Source organism: Camponotus floridanus, unplaced genomic scaffold (assembly GCF_003227725.1).
Source record: "Camponotus floridanus strain SB8 unplaced genomic scaffold, Cflo_v7.5 scaffold112, whole genome shotgun sequence".
Classification (NCBI taxonomy): domain Eukaryota; kingdom Metazoa; phylum Arthropoda; class Insecta; order Hymenoptera; family Formicidae; genus Camponotus; species Camponotus floridanus.
Genome location: NW_020229229.1, coordinates 239,802 through 260,047, shown reverse-complemented (window position 1 = coordinate 260,047; position 20,246 = coordinate 239,802). Strand labels below are relative to the sequence as shown.

Sequence of the window (20,246 nt, the reverse complement as noted above, 5' to 3'; positions counted from 1 at the left end):
TATGTGACAAGAAGAATAAAGCTGCGTCATAATTGTGAGAAATTAATTGGAAAATTACGTAATATTGAAAATTTTACATATTACAGTAAGCATAATATAAAGACAACAATCTTCTCTCGGACAACTTCAATTCGACATTTTGTCTTTTTTTAATTAAAAATCTAATGCAAAACTCAATCTTGTCAGATATTCATCGCTACAATTAAAGAATTTGATGAACACACATACATACATTTTCAAATGCAATTTTTATTAAAAAAGAAATTGACTTTAAATTGAAAGAACACACTAGTCTTTTAGGATATCTATTTTACGTTCGTTTGACACACAGAAAGTAGAAGCACGTATGGATTACCGATCACATGTCGCTCAGACACCTCTATTTCCCAAGAGACCAAAGTGGTTTCCATTCTGGATTAGCAGAAGCTCTGTGACGTTCCAATATTCGGATATTTCGGCGAATCGCGAGTCGGACGTAATTTGTCTCCTCGTGCTCGTTAGTCATAGCTGTGCATATCGCAACGCGCTCTCTGCATCACATAGAAGCGAACAAAGAAGAAATGTAGGTCATTTATAAAACCGTCGATATCCGATAACGCTTCTTCTTTCTACCGATTGAAAAAAATGACTTATTTCCTTTATGTATGATTTTATTTACTCAATGTTCTCTGCGTCTATGTCGCACGCGCCATTTCGGGGTAGTTATTTACAATCGGCAGATGTGTATTGAATTTCAGAATCAATATATGACAAGTGTATGACAGCCCTCCTACATTGCAAGGTTACATGTGTATGGAATGAGTTCACTATGTTAATGTTATTTAATCAGACAAGCATGCTCCCTTGTCATGTCATTTAAAGGGAAATGAATATTTCTACATAAAGATTTTGTTATTTAATAAGCAACAAAATTATATGTATCATTATATTAATAATGCATATACATATCATTAAATTAATAATGCGTATACAAAAATAGTTATATACAAGACACGCTATCTAATCGTAGGAGCAAAATTATTTTCTATATATATTATATATATTCTATATATATAAATTTTCTATATATATATTTAATCAAGAATCTACTTATCATCTATTGAATTGTATTGATTTGTATTTTTATCTTAGACTCGTATCTGCAGCAATTATTTGTACCTTTACTTTTGTTGGGTCAAGTATAAGTCTCTAGAATTTCATGGACTAATTAATTCACAATTTCTTCTCTTCGCCTTTCAGTTCCAAACTCAAAAACTCCGGTCTTTAAGGGAATGTATTGCACACGCGCCATTGTATATAGGTATCCATAGACGGCGCTCTGACCCGAATGCCTGAAGCGGTATTTGATTGAACTGAATAATGTAGGACGAAGGGCATTGATTCGCTTCCAGATAGCCGGGTCTCGGTATTCCGCGTAGCGACGTAACTTTGGAACCCTACGTCGCGGGATTCCCTTGGAATCACGATCGCGCATCGTACATTACGACCGGGCGAGCGAAATTTCATTCACGTACTCTGCTACAGTGAAACGAGCGAATCGCGCGAATGAGTCATCTACACGCGAGAACGTATAACACGTGATATAATTAGCACAACGCAGTGGCGCGCCATGTTCAGCGCGGACGAATTATTTCCATAAGGCTTAATTACTCGCTGCGAACTCTCCCTGCAAGGGAGAATTCCGGGAGTAGCGCACATACCTTACGCAAAATGCACGCTCCAGCGATATTCTTCGACCTGGAATTAACGCGTCGCTCCATCCACTTTTTCCCTCGCCCGAATGGAAACCTCTCAACGGTACCTCTCTTCTGAACTTACAACGTATCATCCATTTGTTTTCAGTTTTAGCACTTCACGCATGCGAATTTCTCCGATCCCGTTCGTACACAGGGTGCACGTGAATATGTCCTTCGTCGACATCTTCAAATGAGTATATCTTTTTACCTTTTTATGGATATATCCCTTTATTGCCGTATGCAATGTTCACAGATATTTACATGTTTATCCAATGGATTATTTCGTGAATTTGTAGAGAAATATAGATCTTGCATCGCAAAATACATCGAGACACTTGTTCCGCTTGCGCTTAAATTACGTCTAACTTTCCTGGCACGTACTGCCATTTGTCGTTTAACAAATTTAACGCACGAGACGGTTCTCATCGATACTGGCACGGCCCGTTTGCGATATCGTAAAACGTGAGGCGTAATATCTGTTCTATCTCTATTCGAGAGTGTATAAGCTTGATATCTGCGACGCGATGCGGGCTTCGATAATTATCGGCCAGCCTGTTAAAAATGGTCTTTATAAATGCCTCAGCGAGGTTGCTGAAATTTTCCTTAATTCTATTTTCCCTGTCGCGTTCCGCTCGCACGTAAGTGGATTTCGTTGCGGGATTACACAGCGGAACTTTATTGACGCCGTTGTAAAGCGATTTCGGCCGCTAGAATGTGACTTCTTGGAAGTCATTCCCTATCGCAGTTGAATTCCACAGTTGAATTGCTGGGTGAAACGGTGTTTTTTGTTCGGAAATAATAGACGTTTTCATTATGCAAATCATCTTTTTATGGAAATCTCTATCTCTTTGCGGCGAGTGCGTAGTTTCAGCGGGTCATTGGCGAAAAATAAAGCGGGGACCGCGTTTTGTTTAGAATTATTTAAATTTTGGAAAAAAGAGGAAAATAGCAATTATTTTTAAATACTATTATCGTTATATGCCGCTTTTAATTTTACATATATGTGCTAATTTAATGAAGATGAAAATGCATTTTCCAACATTAATAGATTATTATTGTAAAATCTGCAAAATTTATAGAGGAAATTTTTTTTTATAAATATAACATTTTTGCTCTTAAAACAACGCATATCATAAAACTTATGAGATTTATCACTTATAATTAATTCACTAACAGTTTGATTACATTGACATATTTATATTAAAATAGAAATAATACGTCTCGCACACTCATCTATGTCAAACATGTGTTCTCATTATTATTTTTATTTACATTCGCACTGTGATAAGCATCAATTAATTTCACGCTCATGATTTTAACGTAGCATATTAAATAATTCAACATAAATAACATATTTTTAAAATTATTCTTCTTTATCTTACAATATTTTCGATCTTATAATATTTTCGAATTCTCGATAATTATTATAAATCTCTATATAAATCTCGATAATTCCTTCATATATAACATATACATTTTATGAGACTTAGAATATTATCATAGTGCTCGGATCCATTACAAATTTCGAAGTAAATGCGAAATATATTTGGGTTAATGGCAAAACTCATCATACGAGTACAAATTTAGATTCCTAACTGTGTCATGAAAGTTCGTCTTCCAACTGAATCCATCTACGTACGGATATATGCGAATGCAGATAGTCTACGTCTTGGTCGCCCTCAAACTCGCTGCGAAATAATGAGTTAACATATTCCAGTTAATTGTATATTCAGTTCCACAATGCACAAGTTTAAGAGCAAAATGCGTTATAAGAAGTAAGGAAATAATTGAAATTGATTTCAGAATAAGGGAAACGTGTTCCAGATTGCCGAGATAAGAAATTATGAATAAGAATAACTTTTTACATTAAATTCATCTCATCTCATATTCTGGTCGTAACGCTCCGAGTGAATTTAGAAGAACATTCACTGTGCGCTGAATTGTAATTAACGCGAGATTGTCTACTTGATATGTAACGCACGCATACAGGATCGATCGAGGATTGATAGCGCTTGCCGGATATTAGATTTTTTTACGTCGGTACATTTGAAAGATATTCAGGTTAATGGCAGATCCGCGGTGATGTATTACGCCGGCAGATAGAAATCACCTTGTGATTCGTACCTTCGCGCGAATGTTCTGCATGCAAACGTATGCTGGCCGCTAGCTTTGAAAACCACTCGCTCAGTAATGGCCGAATTAATATCCCGCGCATGGTTATGAAACCGCACAACCGGAATCTGGTATAACTCACTTCTGCCCGAGTTATTTTCTTCCGGCTAACTTTTCCGAGCACCGCCGTTACGTGCCTCTCGAAGCTAGTGATCCTTCGTTAGTTCCGCCGCTTTATGCGACGCAAAATTTCACTTTAACTTCTGAAGTTGGTAATCTAGGAAAAACGAGAAAAAAATACAACGATGAAATAACTTTCGTACGGGAAAAAGAAACTCATTTTAATCACGCATGATGTTGTTCTCTCGCTTAACAAAAGTAAATTCTTGATAACTCGGTAAAAATTAAGATAGTTAATATTTAACAAATTATATTTGTCCTCATTTACCGATTACACGTATCTCTCTCATTACATTTCTAAATAATATTACCTTCCTATTTACGTGCGTGCCTTACAAACGTTATGCAATACTGAGCTCGATAAAATTAATTTGCGAAACGACGCGACGACACGCGACGAGTTGCTAATCGCTACATATACAAGCCTTTCGACTGAAGCGAAGAACCGAAACTTGGAGAACGTTCGACGAAGACTAGTAAAATTTGCGGGGTATATACTAGAGCTCGTCTGCAAACTTCGCGAACCAGTTGGTCACGAGCGAATAAATTGCCTCGTCGTTTGCACTTCTGCACGATTTTGCTTCGTACGCAAACTTCTCCGCTTGTCTGTTCGAAGACCAACGATTTCAGCGAAAGCGTTCGGAACTCATAATCCTATTCGCAATTGATTAGATGTCACATAACTTTTTCACAATCTCGATCAACTACAATATTAATCATTGAAATTCATTTAGAAAGAATTGCGTGGTTTTTTAAAAAACGTCGTTTATTTAATAATTAAATTTAAAAAGTTTGATCGTACCTTTTTTCTCAATTTTTTTATTATATTTTTATTATTTTTATTAACATCGTTTTTGTTAAAGGTGGCGTTCCACACAAGAATTTTGTAGTTTGACCGTAAAGCGTTGTTTGTTCGAAGGTCGCTGACGTGTTAAGAATAGAATTGTTATTCTCTCTATTTTACATGTGCCCTGAATTCAGCAATGTCTCTGATAAAAGTCAGGAAGAATTTCCGAGAAACCGACAACTATTCCAATTTGACTTCTTTGGCGGAAGGTATAAAATGAGAAATACGTTTTTTTTACAATCGCATTACATTGCAAAGTGGAAAGTAACAAATCGTACGAGCTACCAGGTTCTGGTGAACCAATCAATGACTAGCGGAGTATCTTGCGAAAACACATGTACGTACACATACACATGTCACTGTCGGTTAGTACATTACTGATGTTCTGACTATGCAGGAGGTCAGAAAGGTATCTCGGTTCGATGGGTGGGTGTACGGAATACGCGTACAACGCCGAAACGTCGCGTTGCCACGGAGGTGGACGCAATTTACGGGCAACGTGCCAGCACGTGAGCACCATAAACCCTTGTATATCGATATGACGTGATTGCTGCGGGCCACCCGGCTCCATTTCCACGCGCCGGATATCAATTCAACCATTATCGCTCGTTTGATTCCCGAAGGAGCACGTCTGGTGGTGAACACTCACGTGCCATGTAATCGTGAGCCTCGCACATTGCATAACGATTTCGTCGCATACTGCATAATACAACGAACGATTTGTTTTGCTATTTGCTTCAATTTTCTATACATCCAATAACCTGCTAATAATCAATAATGAATCGAGTATACAATGGTGGAATAATCGAAAGCCTATATTCAGTTCACTTGTTCATTTTCGTGATTTAAAAAATTACGAATTAATATTACTAAGATCTATCATTCTCTTTTTCTATTTAATAAATAGGCAAATAAATATCTAAGAAGAATGCGAGAATTTATATGTTGCCTTAATAAAAATTTGTGTTTCGCGAACAAGTCTTGAAATAAGTGATTTTAAGGGTAATTTTGGCGAGTAATTTGATTTTATATAAAAATGATCGCGAGCATCTCAGAATGTGCCACGAATGATTGCGGGCTTATTGAATAAGGGAGAAGACGCGCGCACAAAGTTCGCCTCACCCTTGCAGTTTTAAAACAAGGCGTCCATCGCGCGCGCTGGGCAAAAAATAATTTCCTCCACAAAGATTCCCGCAAGGACGGAGATCCAATAAAAAAAGGCTGCAGAAGAATGCCTCGTACCGTGTGAGCCTTTATTCTCACCACACTGCAGGTAATAACTCGTCGCAGAAATTTCCCTCTCGTCGTGAAAACATTATCTGTATACTCGATGCCCACGGTCGTTCTATTTATAAGCGTTGCCTTTTCTGCTTCTCGACTGATGTCTTTCCACCGTCCTGTCGTATCTCACTAATGGCTATTTCTTATGTGAGACGAGAAACAACGGAGTAAACGGAGGAGTAGCGCAAAAGAGAATTATCGTGCCTTCTTTCGCACAAAGTGAATGCCGACCGACTTGAGGTACAACAAAATGTTACCTTTAATAAGTCTGATAAAACCATAATGCAAAGCTCTCTTTCAGCTCAATAATAAATCTACAATTATTCATAATATACAGTCATTTTTATCTTAATGCTTGCCGATTTGCTTGTCTCGCTTCATATATTTAACGTGTAATTATTAATTTTTTGTGTAGATATATATTTTGTTTATTATAATTGAGTCATATACTCTATACATATACTAAATTACATTATGCTAACAAGATTTCTGCTTAATTGAAATTCTTGTGTTAAATTCACGTAACAAATCGCTGATTTCTTATGCTATTCCATCGCGCGGTTACCTTTTGTTAATCTTGCCAGATTTTCTTATTAATTCCCGAAATACAAATATATACATATATATATATATATTTTTTTTAAGTACTTAGTTAATTAAAAACTTATAAATTATAATAATTTGCAAGCAATGAATATACGAACGATAAAATCCTGAAATTCTCCGGCAACAATTTAATAAACTTCCTTTATATTCTTATTCATGAGTTCTTTCTCGTAATTGCGTATATAAATGCTGATAAAAAAGTTAAAAACCATTGAAACACGTACAATTGAAAAGTTTGCATAAAAGACGTATAAAAAATTTGAAATGTACTAATTGTACATTTCTCACTTATTGCTTCTCACAACTTAATTCGCTATAAAATTCACGTTTTTATATCATACTTTTATACATGTCGGAGACTCTTCGTAAATTCAGGCTTTTCATCAAAAGCCTAAACTTTTCATAGAAAGCTGGTTTATAAAGATTCGGCGCTCTATAAAAAAAGCTTTTGTGAAGAGATTGATTTTATAAAGAGCTTGCAATATGTGCACATATATACACGCATTTTTTTCCTCTTGACGTTTTTTTTGCACGCAAGATTGCATATTTTTAATTAGATTTTACATAAGATTTAATTAAATTGTATTATGTTCAATTATTGTTTTAATGTGAATTCGGCAGTTACACGTAGTCTTGTTCACGCTTCGACGGATCTCTCGAATTGCCCTTTACTCCGGGGAAATACCAAGAAATAAAGAGCTTTTCGCGCTCTTGTTAGCGATAATGCGAGAACAGGAGAATGGCGGGTTGGAGAGAAGTCGTCACGCTCGCTCGTTCGCCACTTGTTTCGTAAGTTTATTAACGTACGACCGACTAATTAACTCCCGACGATCCTTTTACGGCGCGCCGCCGACTTTCGTTAACTGCAAGACACGGAAATAGAAAAAAGAAAGCAAACATGTGCGCGCGAGAAATACGAAAGCTCAACGATGTCGGCTGAAATACCGTCGAAAATCTGACAGCGTGAGCTAGCTCGCGTTTGCACGAGGTCAACGGGAAAATTCGGCGCAGCCCGCGTTAATGAAATTCCAGAAACTACCGGCATCGCACTCGCTAAGTTCTTTCATTAGAGACATTCGACGGGTTCCAAAAGTGGAATAGTAATAAGGAGAGGAATCGTAATATGCAAATATATAGCCCGCATGGGCTCAGAAATATAAATCTGCACGCATGCACATGTATAAATATATGCGCATGCACATGTATAAATATATACTCGTCATATAATAAGTAGATTATGTGTATGCGTGTGCTTATATAAGTAGATTATATGTATGCTTATATAATAAAACTTATCGAAATAATATTCATTCGCTCGAATAATCATGCAACGATGATACGGATTTATAAATTTGTTCTGTTTGAATTTGAAACGCGTCGCGAAAATACAAAAAAAAAACTTGGACATTATCGTTTAACAATAGCTTTATCTCGTTGAGTTAATTCGACCAACAATTGCATATATAAATTCAAAACTGATATAAAAGCGTGCTACGTGTATGTTTAACGATTTTATTAACGAAATGTAATGGGGGAGGACTGCGATTAAATTGTCCTCCGATCAAATTGTCTGGACGAGCCTATAAAATTTTGAGCGTGCTTATTCGCATATCGCAGTATGTCTTTCCTCCTCTCTTTTCCGTCCCCGCTTTTCATAGCTTCTCTTTTGAGGGATGACCCTTTATTTACAACGAAGCTAATTAAGGCTTACTAGCTCTAGGCGGGACTGAGTGCGTGTCGCTGCGCTTTTAAGTACGTGGCAAAGGGAGCTAAATTGAGAGATGCCACTATCATTTGCAAAATGCATCATTGATGCATCAGTCGATACACGTTATTCCATTTTAAAATATAATATGTATATTTTTCATGCTCGCTCGTTGACAGCTCGGCGAAAAAGAGATTAAAAATAAAAAAATAACCATACATTTTGTCTATCACATAGGCGAATTTTGTGTGACTCTTCGTAATTTTACAATGACGTTACTACTCACTTTTCTCTCTTATCGAATGTAATATTTATTTTAAACTACCTATTTTTTTCGTTTTTTTAATCATGCAAAAATATGACAACTGATCTTTTGATTCGTTTTTTTGTTATTTGTTATTTGTCATTCAAATGTCTTATATTGGAAGGGTTGTTGCAAAAATTCGAAGCCAGTTCGAAGGGATGCTGACGCGGACGAATAGAATTATAACATGTGCTCGCGTGCACTTTCCGCATGAGAATAAGCGCATAGCTGATTTGTGATATCGCGCACTTTGCCCGAGTTTGTGGTGTTATTTTACTTTAGTTTCTGTGTATTCACAGTTCGGTGCGCACCGCGACGACAATTCGCTCCGTTGGTTTCCTCGCTTTACAAAGCGGATATATAATACTAAAAATATTGCAGAACGGAAAATTCGCGAAGTGTTTTTTATGCTCGTTAAAATAGGATAGTTAAAAAGAAAACTACCTTAAAACTGGAAGACATTTTGTTAGGTTTACGTGGAACGAATACGCCTTTTTTCTCAAACTCTATATTAACTTTTAGTATATCTAATTTATATTCAACTAACCTAGGATCATTAAAATACAATATTAAATTGGAAATTTCTATAGTTTTAAATACTAAATTTAAGAAATATAAATAAATTTTCTATTATAAAATCTCATCTTACTACAGAAGAAAGAAATATGCTTACTGTACAAAACGCTTTTGAATCTTCAAAACTTAATTTAATTAATTAATTAAATTATTTATTTAATTAATGACACATTTTTATTCATTTTAGAATTAATTTAGCTTAGATCCAAAAATTGATTCCAGATATGTTGAAGAGCCTTATTTAAAAATTGAGTATGTAAAATGCACTATACATAATCATATTTTGTAAAGAAATTGTTGAACAAGAATATTATCGAATAACAAGAGAAAAGTATCGAAAAATAAAAAAAAACGTTACTGAAGTGTTACATCGGGGATCTCTTTCAGCGATCCCGGTGGATACATATTCCGGCTATATTTGATTATCCGAAAGAACAATCGGCGGTATGGTTTTCATCGTTTCCTCCTGTTTTCTATTCTTCCCTCAGGAGCCTTGCCATGACGCAGAAAGGTTCTCCTAACAGGAAAATCTAATTTAAGTTCTTCGCGCATAGATTTGCGCCACTTTCGATTTTGCATCCCGCGGAAAACTCGAACAATAGGCATCGATAGTCTATTCAGGTAGTAATGAATTCCATACATTTTCTAACTTGTGCACGACATGCGCGGGATTGTTATTATTCGGAATTTAAATTTTTGAAACGCGTTCCATATCGTTGCACTTCATTTTTACGCAACGTTTTATTATTACAATTTTTCAGAAATTTTCCTTTAAAAGACAACGTTAGATTTTATTGCTTGCGATGTTTGATATCAGTATTGTATAAAAACAATTCGATAAACGTGTGATAACTGTGGATCTTTGTCTATTAACTTTCGTCACGCTCTAGATACTACATTAGGAGCTCTCTATGCATCTCGGACACCAAATCCTATGGGAATTCGCATAAACTATGAAAGGCTCGTATCCGCGTGAAATGGAGCACCGGCGTCGCGCCTCTGTTGGCCGAAAGCCAATTAAGGCTTTTGATTAGACCGTACCGAAACTTGAACTTGGACTTCCGTGCGACCTTCCGGCGGTGTAGTTTCTCCCCGTTAGATCGCACAACTATTGCGTACAGCCGCCATATATGTTATGTACCTCATGTGTAACGACGGCAAACGTACAACCGAGGCGGAAACGCCAGTCTCGGTCACGTTAGTTTCCGCAAAATTTGGAGGCGCTTAAGTTTTCGTCGTTTGCATTGTTATCGGGTTTCGCTACAACGTTTGCGCGAAACTATGTTACCGGGCACATTTGCATTCTCGCACATTGAGATTTTTGTTTATTCCAAACTATATCGCGAATATTACACTATCGAAGAGAGAGAGAGAAAGAGAGGGAGAGAGATAGAGAGAGGGAGGGAGTTCACTGTTTCTCAAAAATGTCGAATTTTTATTGTTTCCATTTTCGAGAGATAAACTTTTGAATTCTTTCATATGTATATGAAAATTTATAATAGTGCACGTTCTTATCTATTAAATTTTAAAACTACGCGATTTGATAATATGACATGATAATTTGACACGATGTATAGATATCTGTGTGAAGTTACTAAAACTTTTACATCTTTGTATTCTTCATATATCTATTTATCTATCTATTATATCTATTTATCCCGCTTTTATTCCCGATAACGTATGGAATTCTCGATACATCACAATGGAAATATATATATATATATATATATATATATATATATATATATGTATATGTATAATTCTGCAGGATAACATGCGGGTAATTCAATTGAAATACCTTGGTATTTCAATTGGTTATTGATTTATACTATACGCTATTATTCCACGAAGCAAAGAATCAGTCGATTCTATCCTAGATAGCGCACATAATTCTGAGAAATGGCAAAATTCCGAGTAATATCGAAAATTAATCGCGGGGCGATCTAGTAAGAGAGTGATTTTATGGAAACGTAAAGAGATCAGGCAAATTGATAAAAAACGCATATTCTTATCAGATATTTGAGGTGAAATCGTCGACTAAGAACTTCTTTAAATTTATTATTCGGAGATCGGTATGGGAGGAAGCGAGAATCGATAGAGTACTTTGGTTGCGGTGCGCGATGTGATCAAAGTTACCTGGTAGTCGCCGTAAACCCTTTCCGGGTCAATGAAGCTTCAAACTTTTTTACTAGATAAGAGCTGCATCGCCTTTCAACATGCTCCACGAAGGGGTCGCGATCTTTTACATGAATTAAGTGTATACTTTATTCTAGAGAGGTAAATATATCAAAAGAATTCGCGCACATGTAATATGTCTGTTATTAATAGTAAATAGTAGGACATATAATACAAGTATGTACCGAAGTATACGAAATATATATGAAATATATACGAATATATATGAAATTTATTTATTAATAAACGAATCAACACGAATATTTTACAAAAAAATTCTGCAAAATATAAATATCATTTTTAAAAATTAAATTAAAGCTTTGTCCGCGTGTAATGCATGGTCATCTCTCTTTCTCTCTCTCTCTCTTTTATGTGAGATATAAATTTAGTTCTATATTACGTCACACAAATTAATGGTTTTCGATATCAGTTTTATATATATCGATGAAAGTACTAACAGAAAATGATATAAAATTAGAATAACCTTATAATATTTAAAAAAAAATATATTAATTAAATGTATAATTTTGAAAGTGCAGAAAGTTATTGCAAGTTTATTGATCTTTCTTTAAATGAAATTGCGAATTGCATGAATAGCTTTGTGTTCAACTGGAGCGCATTATTACATTTTCAAGTCAACGTCGGAAACGGCAACACCACTCGTGTTACAATCCACCGGCGCTGTCGCTATTGAACGCAGCAACTTGAGTCAAGCAAGGTGGCAGGGATCAAGCGTCCCTCTCAGCAACCCTCATAGAAACGCGGCCCGTTGGTCCGCGAGAGAAGTCTTTTCTCAAGACGAAAGCAACATCGCTGTACGACGGGGTATCCTGTTTACAGCGTGATCAAAGTTACGTCGTAGGCGGTGTATATATTCTTCGTGGATCAATGGAGCTTCGAGAGAGCCTCGGCACGCCTCCGCTCTTCGGTATCCTCCCTTTCGTCTGCCATCGTCTGTTTTACTCTCCTTCTCTCGCCTCTGCTTAACACACACACACACACGCACACACACACACGCAACATAGAACGGACACACGATCTTCGGTCCAGGGCTTCTCTCGCGGACGCTCCACCAAGTTTTTTCTCGCAGCAACGCATTGACGTACATCTACGCTTATTGTTGAGATGGTTTGATCAGCAATACAAATTTCGTACATTCTCCGACGACAATAACTTGTCCTACGCCAAATGATCGTGAAGTACTCTTTACATATTATAAATATAATAATTTTGGATGATTTTAAATATTAAAAGAATTATTTAATTATTTTTCGCGATTTTTGTTGCAGAGATTTGCAAAATTTAATAGGTATAATGCACGATATGCTATTTTGATATTTATCAATTATTTCAGTAGTTTTCGCATGCAAACCATTTTTTTTTCTTTTTTCTTCTTTCGTCTGACACGAAACCGAGGATACGTTAAAGTGATAATAATCTTCGACGCTTGTCTTGACCGGTGCGGTAGAATCCAATAAAAAAACCATCACGTCGATCGTGGGTACTGACTGATAGACTTGGCTAACTTTCTGGAAAATTAACCGTAAGCAAAGGAAGGATTACTTAGCAGGGACAGTTTTATGGCAGTGTGGCGTGGGCTAGTTTAGACTTCTTCCGAGTGTAACGAAAATGAAAAATGCTGTTGAGCACTCCTTTAACTTTGCCATTACGTTACAAGATGAATGCACTCGAAAGGAATAAAGCTCCTCGGTCGAATGAGAATATTATTCCTCGTGATTTTGCCTTTTGTGGGTGTTTTTCGTAAAGAATGTCATGGTATTTACTGAATGACGCTTATTTATTAGGACGCTTATTTATTCTCTCTCTGCCTTTTCTCTTCTAAAAGGCGCGCGATCAAGGAACGCCAAGTAAATGATCTTGGAGCGATATAGAAAGTCCCAGATATATTTTTGAGACATTTTTAAGGGATTTTTGAACATATTTGTTAACAAATTTCAATCTTTCACACTTACAAATTAATTCATGGCACGTTTTTTAATATTTTCTAAATTTTTCACAGTAAAAAAGTGTGTATCGCGACGCGAAAAATATCACGTAGCTAACATTGTTAACTACAATCATTGTGTTGCATCTACTGTAAGATGTTGTCTCACGCGTTAATGTCGTTAACCGCGCGCATAGGTGCTCACAGGTAAACGATAATGCACGTGCATGGTTAGGTGCATCGTAGCCTTACCGAGCCGAGAGTCATCACGCAAGAGAATGCAACTGCATGCTATACGCGAGCAAATGCACATTCCGCGACAATGTCATGGTATGTGCTACAATGCCAGCTGGACACAGTAATATTTGTCTTTATGGAAACTGCAGCATCTCGCGACATGTCCATCTACCTCGTGGCAACGATAAAAGCAGTATGTTCGCAATCGTAATACGATTGCGTAACAAAAGCTACTTATTTGCGTACACGTCGCAAAACAATTCTAACATTTTCGAAATCTAAGCAGTATCTCTCGAGTCTTATTTTTGCCAATGACAAATTCAAGACACAAGTGCAATTAATTCGCAACTTGTACTTTTATTTTAGATTTACTTTAAATATGAAGTGAATATAAATCTTATAAATTCTTATAAAAATGAATCATGGTTTAAGAATTGAATCATATTTTAAGATTGATATATCCTTTTTAAGTTCACTCTCCGAAACTCCTCTAATAATTTGTTGAATAATTACAGAAAAATGCGTAAAATGTAATATATATATATATATATATATATATATATATATATATATATATATAAAAGAGGGATTCAGAATACACAAGTATAATAGCTTTAAAAAATTTATGTGTAGAATATATATATATATATATATATATATATATATATATATATTCTACACATAAATTTTTTAAAGCTATTATACTTGTGTATTCTGAATCCCTCTTTCATGTACATCGACGATCATAATAAACCGCCACCAACACATAAATCTTTATGAGACCTGAACTATCCCGTTTAGTACGAGGGATGTGTCAAAAAGCTTGGGATTGCGAGAGTTAATCGAGCTGTCGGCCACACGTGACCCACAGTTATAGTAGTGTGGGTTTCTGCGACTAGGTATACACTACTATATGTATAAAGGCTTGGAGTGTATGCGTGATGATACCCACGCGTGAATACTCGGGTGGGCGAATTTACGCCGGTATTCAAGAGGGCTGCCATTCATAGCGTGGATTCTACCGGTGCCTGGAAGACTTAAATGATCGAGACGATGACGTCGGGGCTGTAAAAACCACCCCTGTGCGCGCGTTCTATAAAAGTAATCCTATTTATTCGGTGTATAAGTTTATTGAAAGTTGCTTCTTACGAGGTTGAGCAAGAGGATACGTAAAGATTTATAAAGAATCTCAACGATAATGACAATGCGATTACATATTTCTAGAAAATACCGATTTTTGCAATTTTTCATAAGGATATATTCAAAAACTTTTCAGAAATATCAAATATTCTCGCGTGAAGGTATGACTATCGTGACTATATTTTAAATGTTTGTACGAATAATAATTTGTGCAAATTGGATTGATTAAGTAAGAAAGATAATACTCGAGATGAAATAATTAACATATAAAAATTTCATAACATTTATATCAAACAATTTTCGAAACATTGGCTTCTATAAAATTGATCTCTGTTATTAAAAATTTTTTCAATCATCTCTTTTTCTTACGATTCTTTTTTAAATAGTTTTTCCGTGCATTATTATGCAGCAGTCGTTCATTCTTTATTGCAATCGGTATTTTTACATTGTCGCATGTCGTCAGCAGTGACGTGGGAAGGAAAATATCGCAGCCCCGCACACGTGTCGATTATACACACGCGTAGATAGGCATATGATCACTTCTTATAAAGACTGTCGTCTATGGTGATACTTTCTGCAAGACTTCGTCAACGGCGACAGTGACGTTGAAGCGATGAAAAGAATCCGACTATCCATTCATATCAGCGCATATTTTGACGAAATAGGCATTATGCTACGGTCCGCATGAGCTATATTTTAATTTCAGATATATTTAAGCTACGTTCTTTTCCCCTCTACTGCATTCTTGTTTCTCCTTCGATTTTGCCGCAACTCGGTCTCATTAATCTAAATCGACGTAGGCGAGCAAATAAAAAGACTCTTCTCTGTAAATTTTTTGTGAGCTTCTATTAAAAAGCCCACTCTCGGCCTGGTAATGGCATCTTCCGCAGTGACGAAAAGCCGTGTACTTGCCATTTTTGATGAAATTTCTCATTTCTCAGGCCTTTTGATGAAATATATAAAAAATTAATTTCACGCATAAAAGTTTTCAAGGCTAGCAGTGTATGCTCGTGTAATTTTTTTAATAACTCATTATTATTGCCTACATATATTTCGGATTCCGTTCTTTTTCGTGCGACTTAAACTGTCAAACTTGAATCTTCAGATACTTCCTTGTTGAATTCGACATCTACGATAGTACTTCTTAAGTCAACAATAGTGACAAACTTTCTTACAAAGCTTTGTCATCTCTCCTTGTTTCCTTCGTTTCTTTCCTTTTTCTTTTTTACATTTCATGTCTGCGAAACATGTCATACCAATTGCTAAACAATTGAAATATTTCATCCTACGCTTTTGACAAACTTTCTCGTCCTTCTCTTTTATTTGTATTAAATTTATTTAATCTTGTTTATTATATATAATCTCGCACAGGCTACTAATTCGGATTTCAATTTAGGTCGGAACACAACTATACGTAAATTTGTTTCTCCATATTGATAAAAAAAGAAAGAATAGAGATAAGCCTCTATAATTTACGCGAGAGGCATGAGAGAAACGCGAAAATATCACGCATCAAATAACAATTATTTTATCGTATATATAATTTGCAACTTTTCGTCGAAAATCTCCTCGTTAATCCGATTCGCTAGTTTTCGGAAATTAAATGACGGTGTACACATCGAGATTGATTCCGTCCTATTCATTTGCAAAGCGCATTTTCCAAGTTGATGTTGATTTTCAGGAATTTGCAGGTACGAGAGATAATCCTGCTTATATGGTTCGTACTCTTCGTGCTCTTCCGCTATTCTCAACACATTTCTCACCGTTAACAATTTGACCGCTATAGCAATTTAATTCGGGCGATTCGAGCGAAAACAGTTTAATACCTACCGGAATGAACTATCGTAAGCTATAATGGAGCTTTATCGGGAGTCGCGCGAAGATACGTGAGAAAGTTGTGGAACTATTATTCGAAATGTGAGATTCATGCTCATTACATGCTTTCGCGAGATATATGCGCGATCCATTAAATTATATGCAAATGGCAAACCTTATGGCGGATGTACGTCAGACAGAACAAGGTGGAGGAAGAATAAAGTGCTGCATAAACTTGCGAGATATAAGTATAACAGCAAGTGAGAAATAGCGTATAACTTTCTAACAGCTCGTTCATTTAATCATATAACTGATGTGATATTTCCTGAATATATTAGACCGAATAAAAAGAATCGCTATATATTATTTTCAGTTTTATCAGATTAATTCTTTAACACAATTTTCGATTTAATTAAATTTTTTGCTACGAAACATAGTCTCCGTATTAAATATCACGTAAGGAAAGGAGGACAGGTCCATCGTTTATTTTTTTATTCACATTAGAGTAAATACATACGCGTAATGCATTAATTACAAGACATTCTACGGTTCTAACTTCTTCATCCTTGCAAAAGCCATTAATACGAGTTGTGCGATGCACACGAGAATTGCGACGCACGTGCCCCGCTTGTTAGTTTTCCCTAAGTTTCACTCCGGTTTTACGTATGCCTCATTAATTACTGCCATCGTCTTCCAGCACTCAGCTAAATGGCCGTTGCACGATTCGACAGAGTCGCTTATTGCTGTGCGCTCCGCCGTCGCTCATTCAAGAAGTTCAAGTCTCGAACCGTATTATTTCCATGCGAGGGATCGCTAAAAGGGATTCACGCTTACCCATCCTTTGGCGATGCTATCGATTTTTTCAATTCATTAATATCCCTGAGCGCGCGCGGCGGCAGCGCTGCCTTTCGAAGCGAAAATTGGCCGATAACGCATTGCCGAGTATTTTATCATATTTTACACGATGGCATTTTGCGATCACAAATTTGCGCTCGTTGCAGTCAAAGTGGCTAATTAAACGGGGCTTTGATTTATTTTTCTATTCTCCTAGTGAGCATTCGTTCACCAGGCTGTTCCACTAGGGAATGCAAGTAAATTACTTTTTAAATCGCATAATTAATTGCAGTCCTAATAATTCGACTTGTTTACACGGTGCACGTAGTCAAATGTGCGTCATGCGTCCTACGTTGCAAAATTTGTGATTAATCAACGCCCGCGCGATATGCCCGTAGTGTATAAACTAGAAACGTCGGATTGATATGTGCGTTATACATTTGATTAACCTGACAACATTAATTTCATTTTTATAATCTGGAAATATTCTATATATATAACGCCCGCTTGAAAATTATTAACTCGTAGGCGTAAAAGTGGGTGTAAATAATTACGCGGTTCATATTCGCTAACGTGTTCTAATCAAAGTACATATACATGCGACATTTCTGACAAAATTTGATATGTATATCTTTCTCTAATTATTATCTATTTTAGAAGAAATTGAGAAAACTGATTTCTTCTTATTTCAAATATGCAATTGTTAAGCTCCTCACGATAACTTGATCAAGAAAAATATTTTTGCAAGTCATAAAATTTAAATTTCACGTAAATAGAATACACCCTATTAATATTATTCCGATGCATAATATTATCTTGTCAACTTAAACGATCCGGAGTTTCAGAATAAACCGAGTACGTGATTATCAGTCGACGGAATTCGCAACATGATTGATATCGTAAAGCAATGAATTTGTAAGGAAGTTTCGACCCTGGTATCTCAATACCGCTCGAATACAGAATATTAATGTCCCCGGGGCGGACGCGAAGAGGAAGTCGGAATCGTCGGAATAATCGCGAAATATTCGGATCGGGCGAAAGATCGGTGTATCTCGCGCGACGATAGATATTTCACAACACGGTATATTTGTCGCTTGACTTCACACGTCGCGTGATACCTCGGCCTGTTCTCAATGGGTGCACGTGCGCAGAATTCGGCCGACGGCTATTATTCTCCCTGTGCGGACACAATCCTGTTGCATTTCGTATTCGGCGGCGGCGGCGGCGACGCACATCGTCCTGAAATCCAAACTTGATCCCGCAGCAGCACGTGCTGGAATACAATTTGACCCGAGTCAGATAGAGAATGCACTCTCACGCCGGGATTTGTCGAAGGATTAAAGTAGTTTACTCGGTTGTCGTTCAGTCACTGATAGATAGGAACCAAAGTGGACCAAGTGCGACTCCGGACGGCTTTCGAGTTCACGCCGAACTTTCTAGTCTGCCGACGTTTATGCAAGTTGCGAACTTTATAATCGTCTGAATATATTAATCCGCCCATCCAGTGCATTAGAGTTAGCAATAAATCATCGATTGCAAGCAATTAAAGAACATAATTTATAAGATAATAGAACGAAAAAAACATGATTAAACATTAAATATTCTGAAAGAGAGCACTTTTCTTTTGACAAATAAAAAATATCATCCTAATAATAGGATAATGGAAATACATTTCCTTTTTGTATATTTCCCTTTTTATGTATAAAAAGCCTCTTTATATTTTATACATTGTAATATTTCATATATTTCATATTTTATTTTTATGTAAAACAGTCGAAATATTTTCAAAATATTTTAAAAATAAAGCATAAGTTTTTTCGAAAAGAGGAGAAAATCCATGATGATCTAAACATCTCCTTTATTTGTTTACATATTCACACATTGTGTTGACGAGAAATAAAATGCGCAGGTATATATACGTTTTTCAGATATCACAACAGACGAAGCCAGTCGTCAGTGAACGAGCGCGGAGATAACATTGTTAAATAAATTATTATGCTTTTCGGTGAAAGAAAGATTATTCCTCAAAAAATATTGATGTGTTATTGGAATATTGTATGTACCTTTATACCTATACATACCTATACTCGGTTATCTCACATTTATGTCGCGCAGTGTTTGACAACAACTGGTTGTGTTTTATATTTCAATACAAAAGAAGGAGAAATTTGTATATCTATACAGCTTCCAAATATCGATACAAGAATCAGTCATCGATGAACGAGCGCATAGACAGGATCGTAACTAAATTATTTCGCTTTTCGATGAAAGATGGAAAGGGAGATTATCCCTTAAGCAATATGGTAATAATTAGGTATGTTGTTGGCATATTGTACATAGCTCTATATGCGTGATTATCATGTATTTATGCCGTGCGGTATTTGACAGTAGCTTATTGTGTTTCATATTCCATATAATTACATGCATGCATAATGAACAACGTTGTATACAATATATAAATATTTTAAATACATAGAGAATAATACATATTTTTAGTAATTATTATCCGAAATATATTTGATATACTTGCATTAGTGAGAAAATGTATGGAATCTTTTTGTAGCGAAATATCAGAAGTAATTTTATGTAAATGGATGTAAACTGACAATTATAATATTACGTCGCAATATATACCTAATATCATCGTAATAAATCAATTTTAATCTGATTTATGAATAACTATATCGATAATCTGAGCTCAACATTACATTTACGATGCGCCTCTATTAAAACAAACAAAAAAAGCGGACATA

The 20,246-nt window shown here is 36.0% G+C and overlaps 1 protein-coding gene across 6 annotated transcripts in view; it reads left to right on the top strand.

Annotated features, from left to right (window-relative positions):
• Window positions 1-20,246, top strand: part of LOC105249572 (neuronal acetylcholine receptor subunit alpha-7) — a 220,283-nt gene that overhangs the window by 53,215 nt on the left and 146,822 nt on the right. The window lies entirely within an intron of this gene.